Source organism: Arachis ipaensis, chromosome B08 (assembly GCF_000816755.2).
Source record: "Arachis ipaensis cultivar K30076 chromosome B08, Araip1.1, whole genome shotgun sequence".
NCBI classification, from domain to species: domain Eukaryota; kingdom Viridiplantae; phylum Streptophyta; class Magnoliopsida; order Fabales; family Fabaceae; genus Arachis; species Arachis ipaensis.
The window spans coordinates 115,349,208-115,357,491 of NC_029792.2; positions in this window are offsets into that span (position 1 = coordinate 115,349,208).

Here is an 8,284-nt window from a genome sequence, read left to right on the forward strand (position 1 = left end):
TACAATAATAAAATAATAATATTATAGCGTATTGTGCGGTTTGGATTGATTTGGATCGATTTTGAGAAGTAGATTCGAAATTTGATCCAATCCATATGGTTTGTCCAAAAATAAAATTCAGTCAGATTTAAATTATTATGATTTTAATCAATTTTTTTATTTGAATTGAATTTAATGAATGGTTTAATTTTGATCGATTTGGATTTGGATTTGAATAACCAAAGTGCTCGCTAAAGTAGTATACAAATTAAAAGCATCATTGAAAATCAATGGAGTTACGGCTATAAAAATATACTATTATTTTAATAGAATATCGAATTTTTCATTTAAATTAAATAAACTTAATATTTATCGAATTATATAAAATAAAAAATATCTATGAAAATGTATAAGGTGACACATCCTCGATATTGTACATAAATATCATTATCTCGGACCCATAAAAATAGAATTTTTACTCTTAAATCTATGGTCGATCCAAAATTCAACGTTGCCATCTGTCTTGTAATCTTTTCTTTTACTACGGTTGAAAGGATAATCTAGTTGCATTGCTTCCAAGTTAAGAATACAATAGCGACTTGGAACTAGAGGTGGTAAACAGACCAAAATTCATCAGGCCGATCTGCGTAATTCGCAAAAAAATGCGGACTGAAAATTTGAAACCGCCAAACTTAAAAAGTCCACCTAACTCACACCACGTAATATGTAGGATTTGGTAAGGAGGGACCGGGTGGGGCGGGCTTCTCCAGTGAGCCAGGCGTTTTTTTTTTTCTCAAGGCCATTTTTTTACAAATTTCTATGACGTTATTGATCTACAAGAGGATGAAGATGATAATTGAAGATGTTCTAAGTTATATTTTGGATTATATTTTATGTTTGATTGATTATAAACTTGAAGATATTTAATTATATATTTTGGACAATGTTTGTTTTACTTTGGACAATGTTGGTTTTATTATTTTGTTTTAAAATACTTGGCTTATGATTATGTTTAGGGTTAAGTACGATTTTGGTCCCTGAGATATAGTTTTTCGTCCCAACCTCTTTTTGCCTACAAAATCGTCCCTCAGGTTTAACTTAATTTTAAAATCATCCTTCGGACCAAAATACCATTCTCCTTCCTCTCCAAAATACTCGATTTCTATTCTTCTTCACAACAACATCTGTTCTTCTTTTCCTTCTTCTTCAGCAAAAACAACAATGATGCAGAAACAATATAATAAACATAAAAGAAAAAATAGAAATAGAAATAGAAGCAGCATCACGAATTGAAAATAGAAGCAGAAATAGAATTAGAAACAAAAATAGCAACACAAACATAAGCAGAATTTAAAGCATCAAAAACAAAAATAGAAGCAGAAAAAAATGAATTAACAAAATCAGAAACATAATCAGAATTAGAAATAATGTGACTAACAATGTATTAACAAAATTAGAATCAGAATTGAAAATAATATATTAACAAAATCAAAATCTGAAACAATGTGATTACTAAAATCAGAAACAGAAGCAGAAGTGGAACCCTAAGAAGAAGCAGTGACGCAGAGTAGTCACCTCGAGCACTGTGAGGGAGACGAGAGAGCATGAGCAAGAAAGGGCAGAGAGGAAGAACAGATCGGAGAAGGAGAAGGGGGCCGCTGCGCCATTGTCGAGTTTCGAACGCTGTTGCTAAACCGCCGCCGTTGAGTTCACCAAGAAGAAGGACGATGAAGACAGCAAGTTCGGGAGAGAGCCATTGCCGAGCTTCTAACGCCGTTGCCAAACCACCGCTGTTGAGTTCACCAAGAAGAAGGACAACGAAGACAGCGAATTCAGGAGAGAGGAATTGAGGGAGAAGACCACGCCAGAGTGGGAGTTGCCCCTTCTTCATTGATAAACCCCATATTTAGGGTTTATCTTGTGCTTGATTTAGGGGATTTTATCACCTTTTACCGACATTTACTCAATGAAATAGCATGGTTTCATGATTGTTTCCCAATTTGTGCTTAAGTGTGAAAACATGCTTTCTAGGCCTTTAATTAGCTAAACTTAATTCACCTTTGATTCCACTAGATGCTTTGATATGCTTGCTAGTGATCTCAGGTTGGAAAAGGCTAGGAATGGAGCAAAGGAGTGAGGAAGAAAGCATGCAAAGTGGAGAAATCATGAAAAGCCAAAGATTTGAACTCGCCCATGGACGCGCGCGCGCACTAGGCGCTTACGCGCACTTTGCGAAACACGCCATGGACGCGTACGCGTCGATGTTGATATATGATTTTTTAATGAAAACGTGGCCAGCGAATTCAGAAAGGTTGTGGGGCCCAATCCCAACCAATCTTGGCGCCAAAAATGCTATTTAAAGCCAAGGTTTGAAGGGGAATCATGACTTCATTACACACATTAGGATTAGTTTTAGTTAGTTTTAGAGAGAGAAGCTCTCACTTCTCTCTAGAATTAGGTTTAGTTCTTAGATCTAGATTTCAATTCATGCTCTCTTCTACTTTTGCTTCTTAATTCTTTGTTGTTACAATCATTTTCTTCTACTCTTTTGTTGTAATTTCCTTTACGTTGTTTCTATGCTTTATTGTAGATCTACTCTTGTTCCTTCTATTTACTTCCAATTCAAATTGAGGTAATTCATAATAATTGTGTTTCTTTTGATTGTTGTTATTAATTCCTTGCAATAAGTAGTTGTTAGATTTCATTGTTGTTATCAATTTTTGCTTTCCTTTTATGCCTTCCAAGTGTTTGATGAAATACTTGATTGGATTTTAGTGTAGATTTTGTTTCTCTTAGCTTTGGTAGAGTAATTGGTGATGCTTGAGTTATCTAAATCTTTGTTGATTGATAATTAGAAGTTGCTAATTGATTTGGATACCACTAAAGCTAGTCTTTCCCTTGGGAGTTGGCTAGGACTTGTGGAATCAAGTTGATTCAGCCACTTGACTTTCCTCCATGGTTAGAGGTTAACTAAGTGGTAGCAACAGACAATTCTCATCACAATTGAGGAGGATAATAAGGATGGGACTTCCAATTCTCATAACCTTGCCAAGAGCTTTTCATAGTTGTTAGTTTATTTTCATTGCATTTTACATTACTTGTCTCCTATCTCAAAAACCCCAAACATACTCCATAACCAATAACAAGGACACTTTATAGTAATTCCTAGGGAGAACAACCCGAGGTTCAATACTTCGGTTTATAAATTTAGGGGTTTGTACTAGTGACAAACAAATTTTTGTATGAAAGGATTATTGTTGGTTTATAAACTATACTTGCAACGAGAATTTATTTGTGAATTTCTAAACCGTCAAAAGTCCAATCATCAAAATGGCGTAGGCCACCCACCCGAGAGTGGTGCTGAGCCTGGGCCAGCACTATGCCTTTGGCCCAACCTCATCCACGCGTGCGCGCACCTGGTGCGTACGCGCCCTTCGGCCAAAATGCACATCGGCGCGTAAGCGTGAATGAGGCGTCCGCGCCGGTAAAAAAAAGAGTTTTTTTTTCTCCTCTTCCATTTTTTTTTGTTTATCGCATTCGTATACTTCTTTCTTTACATTTCAATTTTGATTTTATAGCCTATTTTCAATTTTTTTTCTAAGTTTCTCATTTTCATAATGGTGTTGAATTCTTATACTCAATTGTTGAGAACTTCTTGCATTATTTTGGTGCTTCGTGACTTGTTTAACATTAATGATCATATTTGTTCCACACACATGATTAGTGCTTTAGTCTCTCCTTATTCATTATTCTTTGTTTTTGTACTTCATTATCATTGAGTTTGGATGGGACCTTATGCTTTCATGCTTATCACTAATCTTGTTTGTGTCAATCCTTCTTTGATCTTGATGCTCAATATGCTCTTCATGTGTTGACTTTACTCTTGCATCAAGTATTAGTTGATATGCCTTTGCTTATATTGCTTTTTCACTCACATGTTGTAGCTACCATGTAGTGAGACCCTTACCCTTATTTGGCATTAGCCCCCGCCTATGTTCTCTTTGCTTTGCTATCTTTGTTATAGGCTTAATTTTCTTTCTTTTTTCTCTCCCTTTAGGTTGGCCACCAAGAACGGAGGAATAGGAAAGTTTCTAAATGGGGCAACAAACAAGTCATCCGCACAGTCCTTTGAAGAAGCTCATCAATTGTAGCAACCCATCCACCTTGCTCTTCTTTGCATGCACTGAGGACAGTGCAATCTTCAAGTGTGGGGAGGTCGTCTGACCGATCTCCATGGGTAACAATTTCCTTTTCAACACCAATTTTTTTATTTTCTTCGTTAGATAGTTGTTGCAATACATAATAGGTTGCATGTTAGTTAGAATTTGTACATATTTTTACTACTTCTTTCCTATTAGGACTACTTGGTTAGGGTGATAATTTCTTTTCCAATAAATTATTTTTAGGGCAACCTACCAATTTGAAAACTTTTTGTTGAACTTGCTTGAAAGAATTTATTTTGGAACACGATTTTTGAGCTAAGAACACAAGCTTGTGAGATTTGAGCCTAATGGTGTGGTTACATCTTATAACCACTTATTTTCTCTTCTTGTGTGCATTACTCTCTTTCTATGATTGTGATCTTTGATTTGTTTAATTCTTTATGTCCATTATTTTGTGTATTCATGTATTTATATGATTGAGGCCATTATTTCATTAGCTCACTTACCCAAATAGCCTACCTTTTACTCTCCATTGTTAACCAATTTTGAGCCTATGCTTAACCCAATTGTTCTTTATTTTAGCACATTACAAGCCTAAAGCGAAAAACAATAAAAGTCCCTTGTTTGGATCTTTGATTAGTTTAGGCTAGTGAGAGTGTTTATAATTCAAGTTTGGGAAGATTTGGGAACATTGGTTGGGATAAAAGGGTGTTTTGTATTTCTATATTTGGGAATTAGGTGCATACTCATGTATTAATTAAATGTATAAACCTTATGCATTGATGTTCTTGTATATAGTTTGAAAGAAAAAAAAAAAGAGAAGAAAAACAAAAGAAAAAGAAAAATAAAAAGAAATATATGGAAAAGAAAAGAAAAAAAAAAGAAGAAAACAATAAAATGGGGACAAAATGCCCCAAAGCAAAGCTCAATAAGGGTCAATGCATATGTGTTGTGAAATATAAGGAAAATGCATGAGTATGTGGGAAAGTGAAGAATTGGTAGTTAGATTAGAACTTAATTGTATAGGTTATATAGGTTAGGTGGGAAAGTCTATGTTAATCAAAGATTCAATTCTAGTCCACTTAACCATATATGACCCTAGCCCCATTACAACCCTTGAGAAAGTCCTCATGATAATTGTATGCATGTATTGAGTAAATATTGATTGTTAGATAAAAAATAAATCTTGGAAAGCATGATTAGGGGAGAATTAAGAGAATCGACCCTACACACTTGAGCGACTAGAGTGCAAACACTCCCGGTGAGGGTTCGATGCTCAATTCCTTGATTTTCGGCTTTCATGCGCGTTCTTCTTGCAAGTCTACTTGAACTTCATTTTGATATTTAAATTGGTAGGATTCATGAGTCGTCATGGGACCTTGGCCCTACTTGTGAATATATGTCTTGGAGATTGATTTATTTTTGACCAAGTAGGTAGAATCATTTTGCATTTAGTTGCATTCATATAGATAGATGCATATAGTTTAGGTTGCATTTAGATTAGATTCCATTGAATAAATGCCATACCCTTACTTCATTCTTGGTTTAAGCATAAGGACATGCTTGGTTTAAGTGTAGGAAGGTTGATAAACCCCATATTTAGGGTTTATCTTGTGCTTGATTTAGAGGATTTTATCACCTTTTACCCACATTTACTCAATGAAATAGCATGGTTTCATGATTGTTTCCCAATTTGTGCTTAAGTGTGAAAACATGCTTTCTAGGCCTTTAATTAGTTAAACTTAATTCACCTTTGATTCCACTAGATGCCTTGATATGCTTGCTAGTGATCTCAGGTTGGAAAAGGCTAGGAATGGAGCAAAGGAGTGAGGAAGAAAGCATGCAAAGTGGAGAAATCATGAAAAGCCAAAGATTTGAACTCGCCCATGGAAGCGCGCACGCACTAGGCGCTTATGCGCACTTTGCGAAACACGCCATGGACGCGTACGCGTGCTGTGCGCGTACGCATCGGTGTTGATATATGATTTTTTAATGAAAACGTGGCCAGCGAATTCAGAAAGGTTGTGGGGCCCAATCCCAACCAATCTTGGCGCCAAAAATGCTATTTAAAGCCAAGAATTGAAGGGGAATCATGACTTCATTACACACATTAGGATTAGTTTTAGTTAGTTTTAGAGAGAGAAGTTCTCACTTCTCTCTAGAATTAGGTTTAGTTCTTAGATCTAGATTTCAATTCATGCTCTCTTCTACTTTTGCTTCTCAATTCTTTGTTGTTACAATCATTTTCTTCTACTCTTTTATTGTAATTTCCTTTATGTTGTTTCTATGCTTTATTGTAGATCTACTCTTGTTCCTTCTATTTACTTCCAATTCAAATTGAAGTAATTCATAATAATTGTGTTTTTTTTATTGTTGTTATTAATTCCTTGCAATAAGTAGTTGTTAGATTTCATTGTTGTTATCAATTTTTGCTTTCCTTTTATGCCTTCCAAGTATTTGATGAAATGCTTGGTTGAATTTTAGTGTAGATTTTGTTTCTCTTGGCTTTGGTAGAGTAATTGGTGACGCTTGAGTTATCTAAATCCTTTGTTGATTGATAATTAGAAGTTGCTAATTGATTTGGATACCACTAAAGCTAGTCTTTCCCTTGGGAGTTGGCTAGGACTTGTGGAATCAAGTTGATTCATCCACTTGACTTTCCTTCATGGTTAGAGGTTAACTAAGTGGTAGCAATGGACAATTCTCATCACAATTGAGGAGGATAATAAGGATGGGACTTCCAATTCTCATAACCTTGCCAAGAGCTTTTCATAGTTGTTAGTTTATTTTCACTGCATTTTACATTACTTGTCTCCTATCTCAAAAACCCCAAACATACTCCATAACCAATAACAATGACACTTTATAGTAATTCCTAGGGAGAACGACCCGAGGTTCAATACTTCGGTTTATAAATTTAGGGGTTTGTACTAGTGACAAACAAATTTTTGTATGAAAGGATTATTGTTGGTTTAGAAACTATACTTGCAACGAGAATTCATTTGTGAATTTCTAAACTGTCAAAAGTCCAATCATCAAATGGCGCAGGCCACCCACCCGAGAGTTGTGCTGAGCCTGGGCCAGCACTATGCCTTTGGCCCAACCTCATCCACGCGTGCGCGCACCTGGTGCGTACGCGTCCTTCGGCCAAAATGCATATCGGCGCGTAAGCGTGAATGACGCGTCCGCGCCGGTAAAAAAAAAAAGAGTTTTATTTATATAGGACCGGGTCAATCGGTTCAACCAGTGATTCACCGGTTGAACCAATAACCCAGTGACCCAATAGCTTGACCGGTTCGATCACCGGTTCGATTCTGATAACTATGTCTCGCATGTACGTCAAACATGACCGTCACATGCTAATCAACCTCGACCCAAAATGTCTTGTTTCGAAACTCTCCACTCGGAAGCACTGATAGAAATCTGTATGCAACTCTTCTAACTTTCTTAGAATCTAGTATACCCATACTAGTTAATATGAGATTCTTTAGCGTATCCAAAGAATTAAGACGATAAGTGTGCAATATCACAGATGAATCGCACTCAACTATTACTCCCATTTACCACTTCTAATTATCCCATTTGAATAAATTAGCACAAGAAAAGAAAAATGATTACTAATAGCCATGTACGAAGAATAAAGTAAGAGGAAATACAGATTATTAGTTGAATTAGTTCCGTGTGATGAGCAGGAACGAAGTTTCCTATATAAAGGGGAGGCACCCCTCCCAAAAAAATTTTATGTAAAAAAAAATAAAATAATTAAGAGTGGCCCCTCTAAAAAAATATTGATGACCTCCTTCTCTAACTTTTATGGGTTTGGATGATGATCAATTGGTCATCATAAGAAAAATTAGAAGTTAGTGATGTTCCTAAAATTTTTTCTAAATCCAAAAGTTCAATTTTCTTTCCAACAAAAAAAAAAAAAACCCTTCTTTCTTCTCTTTTTCTTTCGCACTCACATAGAGCACTTTATCCGTGAATCACTCTTATAATCTTCTCTTTTGTACTTTGGTTCTCAGATCTTATCTCTTTGACAAAGTTTTTGAATTTAATAGTAAAATTTGATCTATTTATTTATTTATTTTTATTAATTTCTTAATTAAGTTTTATTTTTCTTTTTTCATTATAATGATAAATAA